Source organism: Trachypithecus francoisi, unplaced genomic scaffold (genome assembly GCF_009764315.1).
Source record: "Trachypithecus francoisi isolate TF-2019V2 unplaced genomic scaffold, Tfra_2.0 Lachesis_group16, whole genome shotgun sequence".
NCBI classification, from domain to species: Eukaryota; Metazoa; Chordata; class Mammalia; order Primates; family Cercopithecidae; genus Trachypithecus; species Trachypithecus francoisi.
The window spans coordinates 16,593,429-16,608,128 of NW_022681461.1; the positions used below are offsets into that span (position 1 = coordinate 16,593,429).

The window sequence follows — 14,700 nt, forward strand, 5'->3', positions numbered from 1 at the left end:
GAAAATGACTGGTGTGTATAAAAAAGGAAATTATGATGCAGACAGAAGGAAGACCATGTGAAGAAGGCAAGGGAGAAGATGGCCACCTACAAGACAAAGCAAGCAGTTTCAGAAGAAACCAACCCTGCTGATACCTTGATCTCAGACTTCTAGCCTCCAGAATTGTAAGGAAATAAATTTCTGGTGTTTAAGCCACCCAGTTTGTGGTACTTTGTTATGGCAGCCCTAGCAAACAAATAGGCTATCATTCTCTGTGCCAAGAATCAGGTTCAGAGTGTAGGAACTTCATAACTACTGAAAGCTGTGCTTTATCAATGATGAAAGTCTTAGTAGTATGATATTTGAGCATAAATTGTATTAACATTTAAGACAATGTATTTAATCATCTTAAAAATCATACTTAGAACAATGATTTACTCTAAAAATATACTTGGTAGCCTTCCCAGTAGCCCCCATGTTTTCTTTACCAATGCATCTGGAAGGCGAGAAGCCCTTCTTTCTGTACTGCACTATCTATGTGGGGTAATATTCAAAAGGCCAGATACTTTCTCTCAGCAATAACACCACATCTCTTTTCTATCCACATGTTCCCTATATGTGCAGCGACTATTATCCCTCTCCTCTGTCTCTCCTTCAGTGTCCTTTCTTCACCTCTTTCTCTGGATGACTCACTTCCCATATAACATCCTGTGGAAGCTAGATCTTCTCTCCTGCCTTAGGTGTTGATGTGCTTACTTGTTGCTTGGCTCTCTGGTCTCACTTTAAAACTTTTGTTGACCATCTCTTCTATTTTGAAGTCTAAAGCAGCCTAGCTAACATGTGGTCCTATTTGTTACTAGGCTTGTTACCAGTCCATGGGGAGATAAGAAATTTTCACCAGTAATGTAACTTAACTGTATTACCAAACTCACTTACTGTTTAGTTTGTCTATTCAGCTATTATTATTATTATTTGAATAGTAGCAGTAGCAGTAGTAGCCACACCTTCTCAATGAAGGAAAAAGCATGTTAATTTAGTCTGGCTCAAGCTACTTACCTTATCAAGGTCCAGCATATTGAGTAGAGCTGGTCTACATCTTCTACTTGCCCCTGTTAGTCCATAATTCTGTCTTACCTTTGGAATGCCAACAATCTTGTTTCTCCAGCTCTATTTTCTTGTCCAGGTTCCTAAATGTAGATGTTTTCTTGTTAGTTTGTTTGTGTTTTTAATTTAAATTTGTCCCTCCTACACTCCCTTAAATCTTTTTCCAACTTAGAGCATTGTTCTGCATATTGATGGCTGCCCATGGAAGATACTCTGGCTCTCCCATAATTTATGCTGGAAGAAAGTTGAGCCTTTTGCTAGATGTAGTTCTTTTCTGTTCTTATAACATACAGTAGATCATCAAGTTTCTCTTCCCTTTCAGCAATTCAATTTCACATTTATTCCTTGGGCATTGCCTGAACTTGCTCGCTGCTTTCACTAGAATGGTAAGTATGTTGTACTATGCTACAATATGCCTCTTAATAATGTTTTCTCTTTTTTAAAAAGGGGGACAAAATGAAAGAATGCTCAGATTTCATTATCTCCAATGGAAAAAATTAGGGTTCTTTCTGATTTTTTCTGAATCCTTGTTATGGAGTTCTTTGTAGAATTCCGTGTACAACATCTATACATTCTTTCTAGAATTCCATGTCCAACATCTATACATGGGTTAGAAAGTAGCATTAATGAATTAGCTGGTGGGTATTTGAGGAAGAACTATCTTGAGCTCACCTCCTACCCACATCTTCATCTATAGTCAAGCGGCTACTTCTTTGTCCTTGGGAGTGATCTTTTCAGGGAACTGTTCCATCAAAGGCCTTCTCTTGTTTCTCCTTTCCCCCACCATGACCCATGGTGCAGTGAGTCTAGAACATCAGGAGGCCCTGCACTTTTTCTTTTCCTCCTTGCTCTCTTGCCCTTTATTCTTTCACAGATTTCCATCATCTTGCTTTAGTTCCTCAGATTTGTCCTGCCAATTCTGCTGCTGCTCCTGGAGGTTTCAACTTTCCCGAAGTTTTACATCGTCTGCTACCACTCAGTGACATTTACTCCAATGCTTCTCTTCTGCTTTTCAGCAGTTGCTCCTGTAATGCAATCTTCATTTCCCCAATTATTTTTCTGTGTAAATTCTTTACCTTAAACATGCTACTCGAGTTTAGCTCACTAGGTTTCCATGTAGCTAATTGTTTCCTGTTTGCTAGGGGGAAGTATTTTCTTTTTCTTTTTCTTTTTTTTCTTTTTGAGACGGAGTCTCGCTCTGCCGCCCAGGCTAGAGTGCAGTGGCCAGATCTCGGCTCACTGCAAGCTCCACCTCCTGGGTTTACGCCATTCTCCTGCCTCAGTCTCCCGAGTAGCTGGGACTACTGGCGCCCGCCACCTCGCCCGGCTAGTTTTTTGTATTTTTAGTAGAGACGGGGTTTCACCGTGTTAGCCAGGATGGTCTCGATCTCCTGACCTCGTGATCCGCCCGTCTCGGCCTCCCAAAGTGCTGGGATTACAGGCTTGAGCCACCGCGCCCGGCCAAGGGGGAAGTGTTTTCATAGCTCATATTTATTCTGAAAAATGGCATAGACACTGTGCAAAAATACAGATTTAAGAATCCAGGGCTCAGATTCTCCTTGTGTCTGTTTTGTATTGGGCTTACTGTAGGTAATCACAAAGTCTTCCAATAAGTAGGACTGGTTGACTAGGTGGAGATTGCAGGAAGGAAGATACTCTTGGCAGTGGATAGGGTAGGATTTATGCAATGAAATGTCTAAACTTGCTTATCAGCCAGAAATAACTGGAATGCTTTATCATACATTTAAGTTTAACTTCTTATTGTTTATTCTATTTGAGCTAAAGTAAAACGATGGCTCTTCAATTTTATAATACACCAGTGTGTTTAGCAATGGCTCTTATTCTGAAGTCTAGAGCAGTAGACCACAACAACTGAGAACTTGGCTGTTGAAGTCAAACCAAATTGGATTCTAAACCCTGCTTTACCACTTACCAGGTATGTGAACAAGACAAGTTATTCATCCTCTCTGGGACTTAGTTTTCCACTATATCAAATAGGAATAATGATACCTTCTTCCAGTGCTATAAGGAACCAAACTATACAAATAAACCTAAAAGTTTTTGTACCTCTTATTACAAAAAAAAAAATGACTGGAGGAATATGCTCGGTATGGTCCAAAACAGACATTATACGGTAGATGCAAAAATCACTTGAGGGAACCTTGGGAGAAATACAGACAGCCAGTCTTTCTCCAGAGCAGCTTTCACTGAGATTCAGTTGAACAGGCCTGTTTGACTTCCTATAAAGAGAAAAATGTTATATATACTAAGATACTGGGAGCAATGCAAACAATCAGTAATTTAAAATAGAAGCCCTAAATTAAAGTTACAATGGCAGGCACTCCTACTTGCAGATGCTTATTTATGCTTGCGCAGCTTGTCACAAGAACAATTTCACGTAACTTCCTCAAGATAAGTGGCCTGGAGTTTTTAATTTAATGAGTCTTCTCAGAAGGGCTGAAGAGGCCAAGCCAGATGGTGTGAGCTCTCTCTGAAGTGTTAACACAATGTCCAGCATATAGAAAATGTCCTCCCGCAATTGTAGCTATGATTATGTTCGGTTAATGTAAGGGCTTCAAGGGGTACACGAATACATTGTGAAATTATATGCCAATTATTCATCATATGTATTTTTCTAAGGGCTGGGATACATGTTTAATCAGATTCTTACATGGTTCTTAATCAGTAAGCATAAAGAGATGTTTTAGATTCTGTCTAAAATGTGAAATCAACCCAGAGTTTCTGTTCATCTTTGATGGTGTCTTGGGGCTAGGGTTCAACCCATGAATCTTCATTTCAGTTTCAGAGTAAAGAAAGACTATGCACATGTAGAAATGAGCTTAGAAATCTTGAAACTAGTCTGAAACTGAAGGATGTTTACAGGTAAAAATGTAATATGTCTGCTAGCTTTGGGCCAAGCGAATAGCCTCCTCCTGGTGGATCCAGGCAGCAAAAAAACCATTTAGTTGTTCTGTGGAATAACTATGTCCAGGTTTCTTCCTTCCTTGATGATCCTTGAAGCAGTCCCTTCATAGATGCTGATAATTACCAATGGTTAACTGATGAGCCTTATAGTCTTTTTTGGTGTCCTGCAATACTAAAAACCTTTTCTTGAGACAGTGTCTAATGATTCCAAAATGTGAAACCTTCCTTGTCTTTGAAAACTCAAATTATAGTTCATTCTATCACTGACCACTCCCACACTACCAGATAGCCTGGTTTCCTAAGACAGATGTATCCAGCACTTCCTACTATCATGCTGACTGTATCTGGACAGTGATGTTTGTTTGTTTGTTTGTTTGTTTTTACAGAGGTTAAACATGTTCCCCCCCCCCCCAAAAGTCAGTTAACTTCAGAATTATATTTTCTACTCTACTGAGCACAGGCGTCACTAAACCATCCAACTGGTTGGACTTTCGAACTGTGCTACAGTCCAGGAGTTTTGTTTTTCACTGTTTTTTTTTTTTCCATCTTTCAGTAGTAATTTTGTGACATGAAACATTTGCTGGCACCTTGGCTAACTATGTTCATGCATTCCTTTACACCTTCTAAAACTGTAAATGTAATCCAACACATGGCTGTCGGAGGGAGTTCAGGAAGTGGGATACTGCAAATCAGAGGTGTGGTGGGAGAGATGAGTGTGCGGAGCAGATAACTGTACTTGATTAGCTAGATTTAAATAGTGTCAGATGAATTTGCCAGGTGAAAATAAAAATTGTCAGTTCAGTTTAATTTCATGGTGAATCAAACAAGGAAATTAGATTCTGCTACTCTGTCAGTTTGACATCCACAGCAAGTGACAATTAGAGATGATGAGAGAACTTAATTTACCCTGAAACTCTTGATTTCCTGATAGGCATGTAACTTTTATTTACCCTTGCATTGCAGGAGAATGTGCATAACAGTGGCATTCGGAGAGGTTGCTAGAACATTCAAGATATAGGCTGAACAGCTACAAAAGGGGCAAATAGAGAAGCCAGGGTTCACTTTCACAGCCTGGTGTAATAAGATTGAGAGGTATGCTGGAGAGAGAAAACCCTGCCGTGAGGGGTTTAGAGCTGAAATGCAGATAATAACACAGTGGTCACACATCTTGCTTCAGCAGACAAGATTACATTAGAGCAAGTCAAGGCTGGAAGGCCAGGAATCAAAGTGATTCTGACTTGAGCTGTGGCAGCCAGGCCATTCCAGTTGATTTTAATTTTCTTCCTAAAACCAAGACCAAAGCATTGAGCAACTTGGAGAACTCGCGTTTAAACACAAATGCATTTCCAGATATTCTCCCCCACTACTCCTAATACAAGCAAATGGAATTTCAATTCCAAATTAGGGTTCAAAGAGCACCAAAAATTCAGTAGAACTGAAGCATGAAATGACCACATGGGAAGTTGCTTCCTTGATTTGCAGCAAAAGTTCTTGGCAAGAGACGGGTCTCAATAGCACGAGGAAATCATTTCCCCTGCTGACTTTGCTTCCAAAGAAAGAGTTTCAGGGTTGACTGACTACCTTTGGATAGCAGAGACAGCACTGAGAGCTATAAACAGAATGAGAGGCAAAAGGTGGTTTGATTCTAGGAGAGGGTTGAGACTAAGATATTCTCCTCTTTGATTTAACAGATATATGGGCATCCTTAAAGGATCCTATATCTTTGGACTATAAAAATGAAACAGGGTCTGAATAAGTCAACTCACATCTTGTTCCAAACTTTCTCATGGACTTGGACATTCTTAGATCTCATTCCCTGAAAAGTATCTTCTTCTTTCTCTCTCTCTCTCTCTCTCCCCCCACCCCTCCTCTTGGCTAAGGAGGGGAACAATTCTGACTCCAAATGTGTTTATTTTCTAATAAAAACAATATATAACAGTGTTTAGTACTAGTTTCTTATTTCCTACATTAACCTCAGACATTTTTGGTATAGTGTAAGCAGCACATATCAGGGTAATGGTAGGATAGTCCATGCATATGTGAATATGAGTGGATACTTCCGTATTCTAATATTTTGGAACTCAGAGACATGCCTGGGAGGTTTACCAACTGAAAATTTAAATCCTGGCTCAGGAAAGCTTGATAGCTACATGGAGCATGTCTTTATGGTTACTGGTGATGTTGAGTTTATTTCTCTAATGTAGCATGATCGAAGTAAAGGTAGGCTAAAAGGGGGGAAAATAATTTGAAGGTGATGGTTTCCACTGCTAATCAAATAGGACCATATGAGATTATATCTTTATATTGCCTCAGCTATATACAATTCTCAATGATTTGGTTAGTGCTTATTCCAGAATACTAGTATAAGTGGAGTGCCTTCCTTCTAGGGTACTTGTTATATGTAAATTCCAAAAGTATCTATTTAAAAACTCCTTCACTTTAAAAATGAGGTACAATAATGATAAACAACTTGAACTAGAAATGAATTAGCAGCATACAGCTCAACAGCCTTACACAAATCCCCACGTCTTTACATCTTGTCTTTTATTGGGAGGCTAATTGATGTTTGAGTATATCATCTGAATCACACATGCAAGATAAATATTTATAAGTAAAAATTGTGTAACTGAGAAATCCAGGAAGGGACTCCCTCACTTGATCTTAATATTCAGTGTACTCTTTAACCACTAACTGCTACTACCTATTTATATAAAGTATAATTTTTTAAAATCTCCTTATTTTCCTCTCTTTTTCTTTCCTTTCATTTTATTTATTTTTTGTCAAAAGTTTCGTCAGGGTTGTTAATGCTTTAGTAGGTCATAATCTACAGTTCTATTTCACTGATGGCAAATACTTGAAACTGAAACTTAATCTATATTCTTTAGTTAAAGAAAAATACAGGCATAAGGCCATCTGAGCAATGTCTTTAATAGTTATTGTCATGTAATGCCAGAGAGTATTTATCTTTGATACTATCCTGTCCCCACCTTGAAATCCTTTGTGAGGATCTATACAGGCAAAATATAATGTAAATAGGATCTCTCTGTGGTTCACAAAAGTTTTCAAATTATGAATTCACCTTTCTCTAAAGGAAATACATTTCACTGCTAGCATATTAATTGCCAGTTGGAACATTCCCTAGCTCGACCATAACACAATGCCATGGTTCATTACCTGCAGATACTCGACTCACCGAGCCAGTGGTTGCATGCAGATATTCCAAATGACTTCATAAACACAGGAGCACATACTGTTAAGCAGTGATTAATTCCTACAAGATCATGTGATGCCCTGTAATTCTTTAATGGTGCCAAAGTGATCTATAGCATGAGTGCAGACTTTGGCTAGCTCAGCAAATGCCCAAGGGAAGCATTGGGAACATCTCTCCTTGCAGGCATTTGTGGGGATTTTATTCACCTTGGAAAAGGACCTACAGCTTGCACTGAAAAGATACTTTAAGAAACTTGCACGTGCAGTTGCTCGGGGGAATAAAAGGACATTTCTTTCCCCTTAAAGATATATTATTCTTTTTTATGGTGCTCATATGATCATTATAACCAGCAAAAGGAAGTGGGACCGCTGCCCTTTCTCTGTTTTTCTGGCACAATTTCTAAGAGAGATGGTAAAGCCTTTTTCATGTGTTTTTGAGATTCTTTATTCATTATACAAAAAGGTTCCTCTAAGGATACACATCAGTAGCCAGTTCCATCAACAGCAGTGCATGAATAGAATGCATTTAGAAACCAGAGAGGTTACAACAGCAATCAACGTTTTTCAGCGATGCGCTCCAATTTTAAATGAGAATTCTGGTGACTCTGTGATGTCAGACAGAGTATTTTGATTAAAACATTTCTTTATTGAATTTTTTATGGGCCCATTACTGGAATCCCTGGGTACATATAAATATTTTTTCAGGACAACGCAATTCAGCAGAGAGATGGGACTGGGCCTGGAGTTATAAAATAGGAAACATTAAACCCAATGGCTAGGGAGTGCACAATGTCCTAAACATCAGTGAACCAAATGCTCCCTTGGGCCTAAGCTACTCTCAGAACTAAATTATGTCCTTGGGGAAGAATATGAATAACTGTGGAGCATTGGAGACATAGTTAGTGCTGGTGGGGGCAGGTCTTATTCCTGTACCCCATTTAACATTTCGAGCTATTGAACACAGCCTTGTTTATGTAGAAAGAGTGAACTCTGCAAAGCCTTAGACTGAATACCTGCATCCCAGGTTCTAATCCTGATTTGAACACTTACTCCCTGAAGGATTTTGATAAATCAACAAAAATATCTGAGGTTCAGGTGCCTCATTGTAGATGAAGAGACGGTAACATCTGCTGGGCCTGGGCTTCCCCACATGGCCAATCAAATGAGGAGAAATAACGGATCTGGAAGACCCTTTATGAAGCCCCCAAGCAAGTAACAAATAGAAATTGCTATTATTTATTTGATGATGAAGACTTCAAAACTAGCCTTCAAAATATTTAAAAAGAAAAATCTAAATCTGAGTCTCTAAAAGCATATCTTTCTAAGCTGAGCCTTTGTTTTCTGTATACTCTGGCCACCCTTTTACTATTACTTGGAATCAATTCTGGAAATGATGAGATGGGCTCAATAGAAATACCCCAAAAGTTACACTCTGCTGCTAAGTAAGGTGCTTGTTTGGCCTAGAGTCATGGCTCAGTGGTGAGGGCTGAGAGCATTCTTTGTGCTATTTCTCCAGATTCTAAATTGGCAAAGTTGCTCACAATGAATGTAGTTGTAAATGAAGAGTTGCATGCAGTCCACATTTTATTGGAGAGGAAATCATAACTTTCATCTTCTTTTTAGTTTACTGAGATGATTTACATGGTCTTAAAAATGTGAGATGGCACTAAAGCCAAATAATTCATGTGATTTTTGAAGGAATCTCAGCTGTCTTGCTTTAGAGTAGCTCCTATTTCTGTGTGATTTGTGCAGGCATCTGCATGTGTGTGTGCATGTGTGTGCTTTATGGTTTGGATGGAAATGGGTAATTCTGGAACAAGACTACATAAATGATCCAAAGTAATGAGAAATCCAAATGATAGGTGTTTTGCCCTAGTCATTCACCATGCAGGGGAGTATACTTAGCTGATATTAACTCTTCAACATTCAAGGGCAGGATTCTTGCAAATAGTGAATAGCTAGATGCCATCTCAGATCATAAAATATTGCTGTAAAATCACCACAGTTTCTAAAGTGGCTGTTAAAGATGATTGAGATTGATGTTGATGTGTTTTGTAGCACTTTATTAAGGTGTGGCGGCTAAGTATAGAACTTTTATGTATACAGAATCACACATATACAAACTGATGAACACCATTTTTTTTTTTTGAAGTGACTCCTGATTGGAGGAAGTCATAGTTGACCTGATAAACAATCCCATTGGCACCCAGGCTCTTCACACCTTAAAGGATTAAAAGATAATCTGGGATTGATTTTAAAGACAAAAACTTACAATCATATATCCTTATTTTACTGAATAAGCAAGTATTTTAGATGTTTATTCTAATTCACAAGCTATATCATAAAACAAGTTGAAAAGTTTGGTTTTATTGTATAAATTTAGCTAGAATGATTCATTCATTCTCAGGAATCTTGTTCTCAATTTAATTTCAAAAGCCAATAAATTTAATTTAATTTAATGTAGCACTTAGCAAGGTGCTACAAATGAAAGTTGAATGAGATGTAGTTTTCGCTTTCAGGTTGTTTAGAGTGTGAGAAGGAGACTTTTAACTCTACAATTACCAAGTTGAGGGATCAGTAATTGGAAAGAAGGTAGCTGCTGTATTTACATTGAGATCATCCCACATGCGCTCGAGGGCAGAACCAGGTGTTTCTTGGTGAAACGTACTTTAGTAGTTACAAGACTGGTTATTGAGACAGAAAAAAATAAAGAATGGGTGAAAATAAAGAAAAGTTGGTGCTAGCCAAGCAAGGTTCTTACAGCACTTAAGTTGAAAATATTTAGGGTACATTGCATACATAATGAATCTAGTGTCTTTAAGCATAGGAAGCTATAAGGTTAAGATGATTGTTACTTTTTTTGCATGTCAATTTTTTTTTATATATATTTTTAAAATAATTGTTTTTAAAAAATGGAGACTGCTGCTCAAGGAACTTGTCGCCTTTCTGGGGCTCCCATTTATCTCCATCTTCCTTCTTCCATCTCTTTTCTCTAGTGGCAGGCTTCCTTTGCTTGCTGGTTTACAGTCATCATTTCAACTTGCATGCAACTTGCCATGGGCATGTCTGGCCTGCCTCTGGCCCCTCTTCATCATGACCTTCTTGCTTCAACTCTTATTGTGGATCAGACCCAGTCCTTCTTTGGACATATTCCAGAGACATTGTCTGATTCGTTCAGGTTAGGAAGTGGCCAGCTCTGACCCTGCAGTACATTACCCAACCATGGCCCCTCAGCAACAGGTGGATGTGGGCTGCTTTCCTTAGGAGTGTGGCCAGGGCATGCACCATAACAAGATGCTTGTTACTTTCAAAAATGCTTAATTTTTGATTTTTATGTTCACCCTTGACTTCTTTCAAATCAGGCAGACAATATTTTTTTGTATCAATCAAGATTTGTACTGATATACTTAAATAGCACAATCTTTTTTCAAACTGAAAGCATTTAGTGATAGAATTAATTTGGGACACAGTCTATATTGTATTTAGTTGTTTGGGCTATTGGAAGATAAAATGCATAAAATGTCCTTTGTTAGTTTTCTATGTTGTTAAGATAAGGATCTTAAAGTTCTTGAATACTGGCCAGTTACTGTCTGCTACATTAGGTGCTGCAGATGTAGATGCATTTCTTAAGAGGCCGGGCACAGTGGCTCATGCCTATAATCCCAGCACTTTGGGAGGCTGAGGCGGGTGGATCACCTGAGGTCAGGAGTTTGAGACCAGCCTGGCTAACATGGTGAAACCCCATCTCTACTACTAAAAAAAAAAAAAAAAAAAAAAAAAAAAAAAACAGAACAAAACAAAAAAAAACCCTGTATGGTGGTACATGCCTATAACCCCAGCTGCTTGGGAGGCTGAGGCAGGAGAATCGCTTGAATCCAGGAGTCAGTGATGGCAATGGGCTGAGATTGTGCCATTGCACTCCAGCCGGGGTGACAAAAGCAAAACTCCGACTCAAAAAAAAAAAAAAAAGAAAAGCACCCAGAGGGCAGAGAAAGAGGGTGCAATAGAAGCCTATACTTTTCATACCCCCTGCAGAAACACCAAATTTTATCAACTTTCTGCACACAGAAAAGCAATGTCACAAGAACCGAAAAATTAGGTGAGTAATTACAGTGCCTGGCTTTAACTTCATATTGCTGAAAGAGGCACGGAGGAGGGCAGGAGACAGTCTTGAATTGCCAAAACCGTGCCTCCCTTATCTCTGGCAGTGGCCATGTGGCAAGTGTGCACTTAGGGGAGGGAGAGTACTGCAACTCTACATTGAACTCAGTACTGCCCAGCAAAGCAGAGAGCAAAGCTGTCCTGAGCTCAGTCAGCACCCACAAACGAAGGGAGCATTTGGACTAGACCTAGCCAGAGGCGAATTGTCTATCCTGCCATGAGAACTGGAGTTTCTTGGCAAACCTCGCCACCATGAGTCAAAGTACTCTGGGGTCTTAGATGAACTTGAAAGGCAGTCTAGGCACAAATATTGCAATTCCTAGACAACTGCTAGTGCTGGGTTGGGCTCAGAGCCAGAGGACTAGGGTGGCAAGTGACCTAGGAAGACACCAGTTGGGGCAGCTAGAGAGTGCTTGTGTCATCCCTCCCCCACTCCCAGGCAGTGCAGCGGGCAAAAACAAAAGAGACTCCTTCCTTCTGCTTAAGGAGAGAAGAGTGAAGACTAAAGAGGATTTTGTCTTGCATCTTGTTTACCAGCTCCTCAGCCACGGTAGGCTAGGGTAACTCTCAGAGTTGCGAAGCCCCCATTCCAGGCCCTAGCTCCAGACGTTTCTAGACACACCCTGGGCCAAAAGGGAACCTGCTGCCTTGAAGGGAAGAACCCACTCCTAGAAGGATTCATCACGTGCTGACTAAAGAACCCTCAGGGGGCCGGGCGTGGTGGTTCACGCTTGTAATCTCAGCACTTTGGGAGGCTGAGGTGGGTGGATCATGAGGTCAGGAGATCGAGACCATCCTGGCTAACATGGTGAAACCTCATCTCTACTGAAAATACAAAAAAATTAGCCGGGCGTGGTGGCGGGCGCTTGTAGTCCCAGCTACTCAGGAGGTGGAGGCAGGAGAATGGCGTGAACCCGGGAGGGGGAGCTTGCAGTGAGCTGAGATCGCACCACTGCACTCCAGTCTGGGTGAGGGAGCGAAGACTGTCTCAAAAAAAAAAAAAAAAAAAAAAAAAAAAAACCCTTAGGCTCCAAATAACCAGCAAGGATATCCAGATGGTGCACTGTGGGCCTTGGGCTCTGACACCTGACTTCAGCTGTAACCCAGTATATTCCCAGCTGCTGCAGCTATGGTGAAAGTCCCCTTCTGTTGGAGAAAAGCGGAGGAAAAAGTAAAGAGAGCTTTGTCTTGTACCTTAGGTACCAACTCAGCCACAGTAGGGTAGAGCGCCAAGCAGGCTCTTGGGGTCCCTCTCTCCAGGCCTAGGCTTTTGGACTTGAACAGCATTTCTGGACCTTCCCTGGACCAGAGGAAAGCCCACTGCCCTGAAGGATGAGTCCCAGGCTTGGCAGCATTCACCACAACCTGACCGAAGAGCCCTTGGGCTTGATGTGAACATCAGCAGTGGCCTGGCAGAACCCTCCATGGGTCAGTAGTGGTGGTGCCCACAGGGAGAGGCTCCTCTGCCTGTGGCAAGGGGAGGGAAAAGTGGGAAGAACTTTGCATTATGGTTGAGTGCCAACTTAGCCACAGGTGAATAGAACATCAGGTAAATTTCTAAGATGTTTGACTCCAATCCCTGGCTCCCAGACAATATATCTGGACTTGCTTGGAGCCTGGGGGAACTCACTGCCCTGAAGGGAAGTATACAAACCTGGCTGGCTTCACTGCCTGCTGACTGTAGAGCTCTAGGGACTTGAGTGAACATAGATGGTAGCCAGCTAGTGGTTGCAGCAGGCCCTGGGTGAGACCCATACTGTGCTGGCTTCAGTTATGACACAGCACAGTCCCACTGGTGGTGGCCACAGGGCTGCTCACGTATCTCCACCCCAGGTTCCAGGTGGCTCAGCACAGAGAGAGAAAGACTGTGTTTGGGAGAAAGTAAGGGAAAAGAACAGGAGACTCTGCCTGGTAATCCAGAGAATTATTTCAGATCTTATCCAGGACCACTAAAGCAATACCTCTGTGAGTCTGCAAAAACGACAGTGTTGTTAGACTTGGGACCCAAGTCTCTTTGAACAACTTAAAAATCTTATCAAGAAGGATGGACACAAGCTCAGACTGCAAAGACTACAATAAATACTGAACTTTTTGATACCCAGACACCAATGAACATCTATAAACATCAAGACCATCCATCCAAACGTGATCTCATCAAATGAACTAAATAAGGCACCAGTGACCAATCACAGAGAGAGAGATATGTGACCTTTCAGACAGAATTCAAAATAGTTGCATTGAAGAAACTCAAAGAAATTTAAGATAACACAAAGAAGGGATTCAGAATTCTATCAGATACATTTAACAAAGAGATTGAAATAAGCAGAAATGTGAGACATGAAAAATGCAATTGGCATATGAAGAATGCATCAGAGTCTTAATAGCAAAATTGCTCAAGCAGAAGAATTAGTGAGTTTGAAGACAAGCTATTTGAATACACAGAGGAGACAGAAGAAAAAAGAATAAAAAACAATGAAGCATGCCTACAGGACCTAGAAAATAGCATTAAAAGGGCAAATCTAACTGTTATTGGCCTTAAAGAGAAAATAGAGATAGGAGTAGACAGTTTATTCAAAGGGATAATATCAGAGAACTTCCCAAATCTAGACAAAGATACCAATATCCAAGTACAAGAAGGGTATACACCAAGCAAATTTAACCCAAAGCAGACTACCTCAAGGCATTTAATAATTAAACTCCTAAAGGTAAAGGATAAAGAAAGGAACTTTAAAATCAGCAAGAGAAAAGAAACAACATACAATGGACCTCCAGTATATCTGGCAGCAGACTTTTGAATGAACACAGGCCGGAAGAGAGTAGAATGACAATTTAACATGCTGAAGGAAAACAACAATAACAACAACAACAAACGTTTACCCTAGAATACTATAGTTGGCGAAAATATCCTTCAAGCATATAAGAGAAAAAAAGACTTTCCCAGACAAACAAAAGATGAAAAATTTCACCAATACCAGACCTGTCCTACAAGAAATGCTAAAGGGAGTTCCTCAATCTGAAAGAAAATGATATTAATGAATAAGAAGAAATCATCTGAAGGTGCAAAACTCACTGGTAATAGTAACCACACAGAAAAATACAAAATATTGTAACACTGTAATGGTAGTTTGTAAACTACTCTTAAGTAGAAAGACTAAATGATACACCAATAAAAAAGAATAACGACAACAACTTTTTAATACTTGGTATAATAAGACATAAAGAGAAAGAACAAAAAGTTAAAAAGCAAGTGGATGAAGTTAAAGTTTAGAGTGGTTGTTTTATTTTGCATGTTTTTTGTTTGTCTATGTAATCAGTGTTGTC

The 14,700-nt window shown here is 40.0% G+C and overlaps 1 long non-coding RNA gene across 1 annotated transcript in view; it reads right to left on the reverse strand.

Annotated features, from left to right (window-relative positions):
- LOC117099308 overlaps positions 1-14,700 on the reverse strand; it is a 59,229-nt gene that overhangs the window by 14,936 nt on the left and 29,593 nt on the right. Inside the window, exon 2 of the long non-coding RNA XR_004443756.1 lies at positions 3,151-3,323. This is a non-coding gene — a long non-coding RNA (uncharacterized LOC117099308). The remainder of the gene's footprint in view (positions 1-3,150; positions 3,324-14,700) is intronic.